General features: G+C 43.8%; 1 protein-coding gene across 1 annotated transcript in view; it reads right to left on the minus strand.

Annotated features, from left to right (window-relative positions):
• LOC141210089 (catenin alpha-2-like) overlaps positions 1-9,667 on the minus strand; it is a 592,305-nt gene extending 582,638 nt beyond the window's left edge. Inside the window, exon 1 of the mRNA XM_073664707.1 lies at positions 9,645-9,667. The gene's annotated coding sequence lies outside the window, so the exon portion shown is untranslated. The remainder of the gene's footprint in view (positions 1-9,644) is intronic.
• Between the last annotated feature and the right edge of the window lie 670 nt (positions 9,668-10,337).

Genomic DNA, 10,337 nt, shown 5'->3' on the forward strand with positions numbered 1-10,337 from the left:
ACTCTAAAAACCTACTGACTGATTAGTTGACATTAATGAATAAAAAAAAGAGGCAGAAAATGTCAAAATTAGATTGTGAGGCCAACATTTTACACAGACTAAAGTGAGTAAATGCAGCATGTCTCATCCTCAGACCCTCTGACCCACCAGGACTAAGAGATTCAATATACATGACAAAATGCATTTGTATTTATGCTCCAGGTTTTGATCAAAAGTAGGCAGCAAAATAACTGAAAATCAACACTGAGGTTCTGAGTTCGAACATCAGCAATATGTGGTTTCAGTGCTTTTGTGTGTTTCACCCAGAATCTCCAAATTCCCATCATACTCTGCTGACAGATTAGTCGGCTTTTATGAAAAAAAAAGCTAAATTAAATAGGAAAATTAGATATTGAGGCCAATATTAACAGAGACTGATGTGAGCGATTACAACATGTCTCATCCTCAGACCTCTGGCCCACCAGGACTAAAAGATTCAATATACATGACATAATGCATTTGTCTTCATGCTCCAGGTTTTGAGGAAAAGTGGGCAGCAAAATAACTAAAAATCAACACTGAGGTTTTGAGTTCGACCAGCAGCAATATGTAGTTCCCGTACTTTTGGGTGTTTCTCCCAGAAACTCCGGATTTTCTTTATATTCTAAAACCTACTGATAAGTTAAAATACTTTAAAAAAATGCTGCATTAATTTACAAAATCAGATAGGGAGGCCAACAGGGACAGAGACTTACGTGAGTGAATACAACTTTGTACAACTCTGTGGAATATGTTGGCGCCATATACATAACTAGGCGTGATTAAACACTTTACACACACATTTCTCATACAGATTTGGCATGTTCGGATGCTGTCATGAATTGCTCACTTCATGCAGACACATGACGACGAGCTATAGATCTCAGGAAAATAACAATCAATAAAAAAATGCAAACGATTCGCCTAGGAAATTACCAGCCAGTCATATTTCATCGGCTGCTTCCTGCAGACAATAACACAGTTTATTTGGGAAGCTGCAATTTTCCCAGGCAAGGTGCAGAAAGTTCACAAGGAATACAGAAAACAATAAAATGACAGAGCTGCGGGAAGCGGCAAACTCAGCTCCACAAATAATTCATGAGCAAACGAACTGAGTGTTAATATTTCTTTTCATTGTCATAAAAATATCTGGAGATCAGGCGTGCAAGGTAAAGTGATCACATCTACACCAGAGATGAAAAATCTTTAGAAATTCAAATTCACAAACTTTGATGAATTTTTCAAAAAAATTAGATTTGCTGCAAATCGAAAGTAGAGTAAAAGCTTCCAATTGCCTGGAAAAGATGTATGTAACACTCTGAGGTCTCCTAGGACTGTGACCAATCTCTTTCAATCTCTTTAATACAGATGCAGCCTTAGTAATGTCAACGTGATATCATTATATATGGCTATGGGTAAATGGATTGTAACTGGTGTAAGGATTCAGGTAGGCATTAGGTAGCGTTCACACAGGCAATGTGGTTTTGTCCCAAACATATGCAGTTTTAGTGGTTTCTGAAAACTCCAAGGGATTAAAAACCAAAAACAGCCTCTTCTGGGCATAAAAATAGCACAGCAAAAAAGGAGTTAATTTAGCAGAGCGGGCTCACACAAACAAATTACAGTCCTTTCTCCTGGAGCAAACTTCATACACAGAAAACCCATCTTTCTCTGTATCCCCTTCAGCCTAAGCTCCAGCATCAAACAGAAGTGTTCAACTCAGGGCACAGTTCACACTGAACAGGCTGCAGCTTCCATACATTACTATGCAGCTCCAACACACAGACTGCTCAGCTTTCCTAGCTGACCTCTGCAGTCTCTATTTAGAGAAAGATCCCAGCACATCTCTCTCTCAGCTACAGCTCTCATCTTGGCTGGTCATTCACCAGCTGCAGCACACTCAATTCTGCTTCATCCAGCAGACTGGCACCTAGAGAACACAGGCCCTGGTACTACTTTTACTCAGGCTGTTATGAATTTGCCGAATAAAAATCCAATATCACTGCACCACTGAAAATATCATCCAAGTAATCACATTAATGAAGAGTACGCAGTAAAAGGAAGAGCAAATCATCTCTCTGTTCACTTCCTCGTTATTTAAGAGATCTTAAGAAATAGGTGAAGATACTCACACTGGATGTCTACAACCAAAGCCTGACTGGCCAGGGGGCTAATCTGGCAAATAACAGATGGGTCAATCTGGCCCTTTGCCAAATCAATTACAACAATGTAAAAACTACTGATGAAGCACATTGGCTCTGTGCTTATCACTTACTCTGTCAGGCCTCATGATACTTTGACCCTGTGTCCAGCCGGAGGTTGACGCCACACAGGAGACGTCGTTTTGCGTCATTACATCACAGCATCTCACCGACATGATTGACTGCATGGATAGAGTAGGAGACAGCAGCTGCGGCTGGAGTTGGTGAGTATATGGGATTTTTTGGCTGTCATGACCATAATACTGTGTGGGGGGACCATCATATGATATGGAGGAACTGTGGGAGACCATCATACTGTATTAGCATTGTAGGGACCGTTATGCCATAAAAATGGCTGTGGTGGACCATAATACAGTGTAGGGGTTGTGGTGGACATCATACTGTGGGGGACAATAGTGACCATCATAATGTGTGAGGTCAGTGGTGACCATCATAATGTGTGGGGGCAGTGGTGACCATCATAATGTGTGAGGGCAGTGGTGTCCATCATAATGTGTGTGGGCAGTGGTGACCATCATAATGTGTGGGGGCCATGGTGACCATCACAATGTGTGGGGGCAGTGGTGACCATCATAATGTGTGGGGGCAGTCATGATCATCATTCAGTGATGGATTCTGTGGTGACTGTTGTATTGTGTTGGGGTAGTGGTGACCGTCATACTGTATGTAGGGCAGTGGTGACGGTCATACTATGCATGGGCTGTGGTGACCATCGTACTGTGAGAGGGTAATGGTGAGCATCCTTCTGCATCTGAAGCTATGGTGACCATCGTACTGTATGGGGGACTGTGGTGACCATCTTAGTGTGTGGGGTGCTGTGGTAGTCATCATACTCTTTTGGGGGGCTGTGGTGACATCATGCTGTTTGTGTAGTAGTGGTGAGCATCGTTCTGTGTCAGAGGCTGTGGTGGTAGCAGTGGTGACCATCTTACGATGTGGGGGGCTGAGATGACCATAGTATTGTCTTGGGGGGCTGTGGCACCATATTACTGTGTGGGGCATTGTGGTGATCGTCGTCATCTCTCACCAATCTAATCAGTAAGAGCTTTCTGTATTTATCCCTTCATCTTTTTGTATTTTGTAAGCACTGTACCTTTAGTATACAAAATTTAAAAATCTATGAGTTTTTTTTCCTTGCTGCTCTAAACGTACCCACAACCTTGAAGAGGGAAAGTATAGCAGAGCTATGTTACTCTATATATGTCAGAATGCAAGCAGTGTACCTGTTTGATGCCGGAAACTTGTGTGTGTACAAGTGTGTTATCTAGGGTTGGCCTAACAAAATAGCAGGTGGTGACAGCAAGGAATGTGGTGTGGATGTGTGGAATGGCTGTGAGGCGCACTTGGCTCATTCTCAGTCTATTGCAATAGATGGTGGACGAGTGAGTGTGAGAAGCGGAGTACCCCTGTACAGTCACATCCGAGTCACGTGTGCAGCTAGTCGGTGGTGCTTGTGACGCAGGCTATTATAGTCTCTCCTGATTGGCTGTGTTATACCATGTGATGTGATAGCTACACAGAATTATTGGGAAATTTACCAGCCCACCAGTGAGGTCATGTGAGCCTTTTGTTACTAATGCAACCTCTGAAAAAAGTAAAATGGAAGTCGGTTCGCTAGAGATGAATCTCTACTCTATGCCTTTACAGATGCATAGACAATATATTACCTTTTCTTTCAAAACCCTGAGCTGAGTAATTCCTAATTTAGCATGTGGCGCTCCAGTTTTCTGAATCAACTTCATAAACATTCAGCTAAATAATAAAATTCTAGCTTCCAGCAACCACCACTAGAGGGAGCTACTGGATACATTTTTATCATCAAGGCCAATAAATAAGCAGTCAGCAAAATGCTCATTAGCCCCCTCTATTGGCAACTAAATGACAGACAGAATTTTACAATCTCACTGATCTCTTCCTAATTCTTCTCACCTAAGACTCTAAGTTCCATCGTTTTTTCAAACAGACAATAAGTCATCCAGTTTTTTCTTGAATCAATGCTATTTACCAAGCTATGCCTACCCACTTTACAGAATATCTGTAAAACAGAAAATACGTAAATTCCTACCAGTATAGTTCATAGCATAGTCATGAGTAATACTGGCATGGCTTTGTGGAAAATTTAACCTTGGTTTACCTACACAAACTGAAGACAAACCCTATTAAAATGAAAGAAAAAGTCACCAATGAGTAAGTACCAGTTGAGGGAGGGGTAACCTTTGTGCAACATGTGCTTTAATAATCCCAACTAATATCCAGTCACCGAGGTATAAATTGCTCTTAAATCAACGTCATAGGTCAGCACCTCCTTTAATAAACAACTCAAATCCATTAGAATTCTGTACTCAATAGTAAAATAATAAAATGCCAGGATAATTAGAAGAATGAGAGGTAAAACATCTTTTAGGTTTTTTCGAAATCAAGTTGAGTTCCAATTAAACACTTTTAAAATTTTACTTGCAATACCTCATCTGACCTCTTGGTGTGCTGTTAAAAAGAAATAGGATAAGAGAAACTTTTAGTTCAATACTCTATAGCCCCCCCTCTAGTGGTAGAAGTATTTGTTGCACTAAGTTCTATAAGAAAGAAATGAAACCCTGGTTTGATTATTAATTACAAACATAAATATCCCCAGTGGCTTCTTTCCCAGGATGTACGGCAGCAACAGAGCGTATCCAGTGATTTAACAGACAAGGTGACTGACTTTAACCAGACAAAAGCTGCTGATGCGCGATGACTCACAAATAACTGCTCATCAAAAATCTTCAATCTCTTTCACCGAATCACGACCGGGAAGTCATCCTCGCTCCCTTTTATTACCACTTTGGCTATTAAAGGTCACTTTTCGGAGACTTAATTACGCTTTGCAGAGTCAATTGAACATGGGTCAGTGACTTCTAACTAGTTAAATTGCTTAGTCTCATAATAATATGTTTTTCCATTTCTTATAACAGAAAGGGCCGTGTAATGGTTATCATTACCCGCCCTGATATTGAAAGGCTGCACAAAGATAGAAAACAGCTTGTGAAAAATTGACAATGGGGCATAAAAGTTTTATATGAGCTTGGCTGAAAAGAGATCCAATAATCACTCTTTATACTGCATTCAGTACAGAGACTGTCATAAGTGGATTTATAAATTATACAGATCAAAGGCTGGGGGAACTGGATCGCACTCCCTGCTATGAACAGGCAACTGAAGCAGGTTATCTGATGGAGAGCAGACATGGAATGTGCACACAGAGGAATTAACAAACTGCTGACAGTTGTTGGAAGGGAAAACTATGTCTACATCCTCATTACCAAAGAGGTGCTAATCAATGCAAGGTAATCATACCTGACTTGCCCCAAAGGTGGACGGTACGGCTCCATATCAGAGACCTCATGTGGCAATGGAAGTTCAATATTTTCCATGCCATATGTATAAAATCCAAGTTTGACACAATCCATGGATATATCCATGATCAGGGAACATATTAGCATGTGTGAGTATAATCGCAAAAGTTTGGGCAGCTGGCAGCTCACAGGAATGCAATTTCTCCCTGATTTATGGATATTACCATATTCATGTGTGGTATATTAGGAAGCTTGAAGGATATTTGGTAAGATGACGGCCATATTGTTTTTCTACAATATTTCTGGGGGGTGATATGATCTAGAGCAGAATTGAGGGATAATACTGGATTAGAATCAAATCTAATCAGACATACTCCATCTTGAGTAGGATCTTCTCTAGATCCTTATATTTAACCATTTGATGTCTATGTCAGTGGTTATGTTCTGGGATTCGGAGGACGTCTTGCTGCATTGGTAAGCTGTTTTTTCCTTATTTTGATACACATTAGATGGCTGCGGCTAAATGATGCTTCAGCCGATCGTTCAGGTGACAGACATCTCGACCAACTCTCTCATACATAAGAGAGCTCACTCGGCCAAGCACTCCTGTGTTCATTATGAGTAAGCCGTCAACCGACACCTTGGCCAGCGGCTTATCTCTGGGAGAACAATGTGATCTGAAGAATCAAATTAGACATGTGTGATCGTGAAATCTGTCCACCATAAGGCGACCGGCTTCCACTAACACATTAGACCGTCATATTAGACCGAAGCCATCGATACCGGTGGGTTTGGCTGACATTATCCTAATGTGTATGGGGCCTTAAGACTATAAGAAGGTAATAGTGTAGTAGCAATAATGACCAAAAGGACCAGTCACTACCTCAGGATGGGATCTTGATGGTCCTGGTCTTACGTTGAGCACCATGGAATTGGGTTTCACCATGGAGACATGACCAGAATCAGGTATAATTGAACTAAAAAAAAAACGTCTTTCATTTAGAATAAGTGGTCAATTGGTGAACACTGTGGATAATCGAAGGGGACCTGAATGTGTAGGAAAATAAGGAAAAAGGACAATTGTCAGTATTGTGAGTGACAGTCCAGTCATACAATTTGATGCTGGGGCATGCAGGGCAGTCAGCACTTTGATTGATAAAGAAGAGAAACAGATCGGTCGGCACTCCGTATAGCATCATGGTGCACATGGAAGAAGTGCAGATCAGACCAAGAGGTTTCAGTAATTGAAAAAAGCCTGGGATCTTCTGAAATGTTTGTTTTTGTGTTGAACCTGCCATAAACAGAAATTATTCTACACGTGAGTGCATGCACTTTGATTGACAGCCCAGCTGCTTAACCTGGACTAGCCTGCGGGCATTTCCCCTGGTGCCTCCCATACTTAGTGATTTGCTGGCTATTTAGCTGGCTAGCTGTGAGCAGTCCAGTGTCAGTTGTAGCTTAGGTTTGCTTGGTGTGTGCGCTTAGCATTGTGTGTGTTTCTCTGATCTTGTTGCCGGACCTAGGATTTGTCATGACTATTTGTGTGGACTATCCCTTCTGCTCTTGACTCTTTCTTACTTCAGTTACCTGACCCCGAACTTGGCCTCTGACTACCCCTTTGTCTTACTCCCTTGTCTTGACGTACCCTCTTGGCATTTGACCTTGGAATGTTATATGACCATCCCTTTGTCTTGCCCCTTTGTACTGCGAGCTCTCCAGGTATCTGACCTCGGACCTCCTGACTACCCTGTGTCATGGCTCATCCGTGTGTAGAGACTCAGGTTCACACTTTTTCATTCACTTTGTTTAAGTACTACATAGAATCTTGCAACAGAGATGAAACGTCTGCCAGATCTACAGCATAAAATCTCTTCCATGGTCCTCACCCTGTGCGCAGCCTCATCCCCATCACCCTTGATCCTATTTATTATGCCTTTTATTCAGTCTCTGTCATTCTTTGTCAGTCACAGCCCCTCACTCTCTATCACAGTCCTTTTGTCTGCTGTTCTTCGTCTCACAATGGCCCGCCGATTCCCTTTCTTTCCTCTGATTGAATAAGATTTTTTTTTTCAGTCAAAATCAAATTCATAAAGGCTCAAAGACGAGGGAAGAACAAAGTGCACAAAGTCACAAGTCACATGCAGCGAACATGTTGTCCATCAATGTTTTATTGGGGAATGATGATAAGTTATTAAACTTTTGAATATTTTTTTGTTTCAGATTGAGATTTTTGCTTGTTGTTACTAAATGACATAAAATGATATAATACATGATAGTTATTGTTACTCACGGCAAACCATCCATGTATCAGAGTACAAAAACAGGTGAGTATAGAGTGATAGATACATCATAAGTAGGGATGGGTGAACCTAAACGGTAAAATTTTGGGGTCCGTACCGGACACCTAGTGTCCTTACAAGGACCTCAAACACAGACTTCTCCCAGAAGTCCGTGTTACTGTTTGGGATTGGCAGCCCGAACAAAGTTTGTTGAAAGGCTGCAGTGAAGACAATCAACAAGCTTTTCCGGTGCGTGCATATCCTGCTCCATCACATCTATGACAATTATTGGTATAACTGTGATTGGCAGGCACACTGCGTAAAAAAAAAAAAAAAAAAAAAAAATCAAAAATGTGTGGTCTTCTCTATTCTTACTAACCAGCGCAGGTAAAGCAAACAGCTGTGGGCTGATACCTGCGGCATCTGAATCCTCTAGCCACACATGCAGTACCTGAACCCTGACACCGCACCTGGGGTAACTGAACCCTGACACCACACCTGCGAAACCTGGACCTTGAAGCCGCACTTGCAGTACCTGAACCCTGAAGCAATGCCTGCGGTACTAGAGCCCAACACTGCTTCTGCGCTACGTGAACCCTGAAGCCGCTCTGGCAGTACCTGAGCCCGATACCCCTCCTGCAGTACCTGAATCCTGAAGCCGCTCTGGCAGTACCTGAGCCCGATACCGCTCCTGCAGTACCTGAACCATGAAACCGCTCTGGCAGTACCTGAGCCCGATACCGCTCCTGCAGTACCTGAACCCTGAAGCCGCACTGGCAGTACCTGAATCCTGAAGCCGCTCTGGCAGTACCTGAGCCCAACACCGCTCCTGCAGTACCTGAACCCACACCTGTGGTACCTGAGCCCGATACCGTTCCTGCAGTACCTGAACCCTGAAGCCACACCTGCGGTACCTGAGCTCCGCACTGCTCCAGCAGTACTTGAACCCTGAAGCTGCTCTGGCAGTACCTGAGCCGGACATTACTCATACAGTACCTGAGCCCGATATCACTCATACAGTACCTGAACCCTGAAGCCACTCCTGCAGTACCTGAGCTGCACACCGCTCCTAAAGTACATGAGCCCTGAAGCCACTCCTGCAGTACCTGAGCTCCACACCGCTCCTAAAGTACCTGAACCCTGAAGTCACTCCTGCAGTACCTGAGCTGCACACCGCTCCTAAAGTACCTGAACCCTGAAGTCACTCCTGCAGTACCTGAGCTCCACACCGCTCCTAAAGTACATGAGCCCTGAAGCCACTCCTGCAGTACCTGAGCTCCACACCGCTCCTAAAGTACCTGAACCCTGAAGTCACTCCTGCAGTACCTGAGCTCCACACCGCTCCTAAAGTACATGAGCCCTGAAGCCACTCCTGCAGTGCCTGAGCTCCACACCGCTCCTAAAGTACCTGAACCCTGAAGTCACTCCTGCAGTACCTGAGCTCCACACCGCTCCTAAAGTACGTGAACCCTGAAGTCACTCCTGCAGTGCCTGAGCTCCACACCGCTCCTAAAGTACATGAGCCCTGAAGCCACTCCTGCAGTGCCTGAGCTCCACACCGCTCCTAAAGTACCTGAACCCTGAAGCCACTCCTGCAGTACCTGAGCTCCACACCGCTCCTAAAGTACCTGAACCCTGAAGTCACTCCTGCAGTACCTGAGCTCCACACCGCTCCTAAAGTATCTGAACCCTGAAGCCACTCCGGCAGTACGTTAGCCCGATACCACTCCTGCAGTACCTGTACCCTGAAGCCACTCTGCCAGTACCTGAGCCCGACTCCACTCATACAGTACCTGAACCCTGAAGCCGCTCCGGCAGTTCTTGAGCCCGTCACTGCTCCTGCTGTACCTAAAGCCGCTCCGGAGGTACCTGAACCTGACACCGCACCGGTGGTACCTGAACCTTGAAGCCCTTAATCAGGAATAAGGGTGCTGGTCGCCTGAAACACATAAGGGATATTTGCAGCATGTATGTGTTAGCCCTGTCATTCATGTGGAAATATCTACCTTAATAAAGAAGATTGCATGGTTCGTGGAGCAGGATGTTTCCTGTTTCTTCTAAGTTCAGGAGCTGCCTACTATTTACATGCAAAAATCTGGTCAGAAAATTTGTACATGTGCAACTGAGATTCCTGATTGCAGAGTTCACTTAGCTATATCGCTGTGTAAGCTCTGCCAAAAACTTCATTACGAACTCACCTCTGCTATATCAGTTTTGTCTCCGGTGAGCCTCCTCTGCTTCATTGCTGTGACAACTTTGCCTAAGACCTTCATTCTAAACTCAGCTCTGCTAGTTTAGTTCATGGCTGTGACCAGAACTCATATATTTAACCTCCACTGCAAACTGAACTCTGCTGCATATGTTCCTCATCCTTCTGTATTACAACTTTATTGCACCAGTTGCCATTGCTCCAACTCTGCTATGTTGGTTGCCATTTTTCCTACTAGGTCATCCTGCTGCACCAACGCCCCCTTTCCGTGCTGCTT

The sequence above is a fragment of the Phyllobates terribilis genome, unplaced genomic scaffold (assembly GCF_046119375.1).
Source record: "Phyllobates terribilis strain yellow unplaced genomic scaffold, ASM4611937v1 Scaffold_1__5_contigs__length_1240528914, whole genome shotgun sequence".
NCBI lineage: Eukaryota > Metazoa > Chordata > Amphibia > Anura > Dendrobatidae > Phyllobates > Phyllobates terribilis.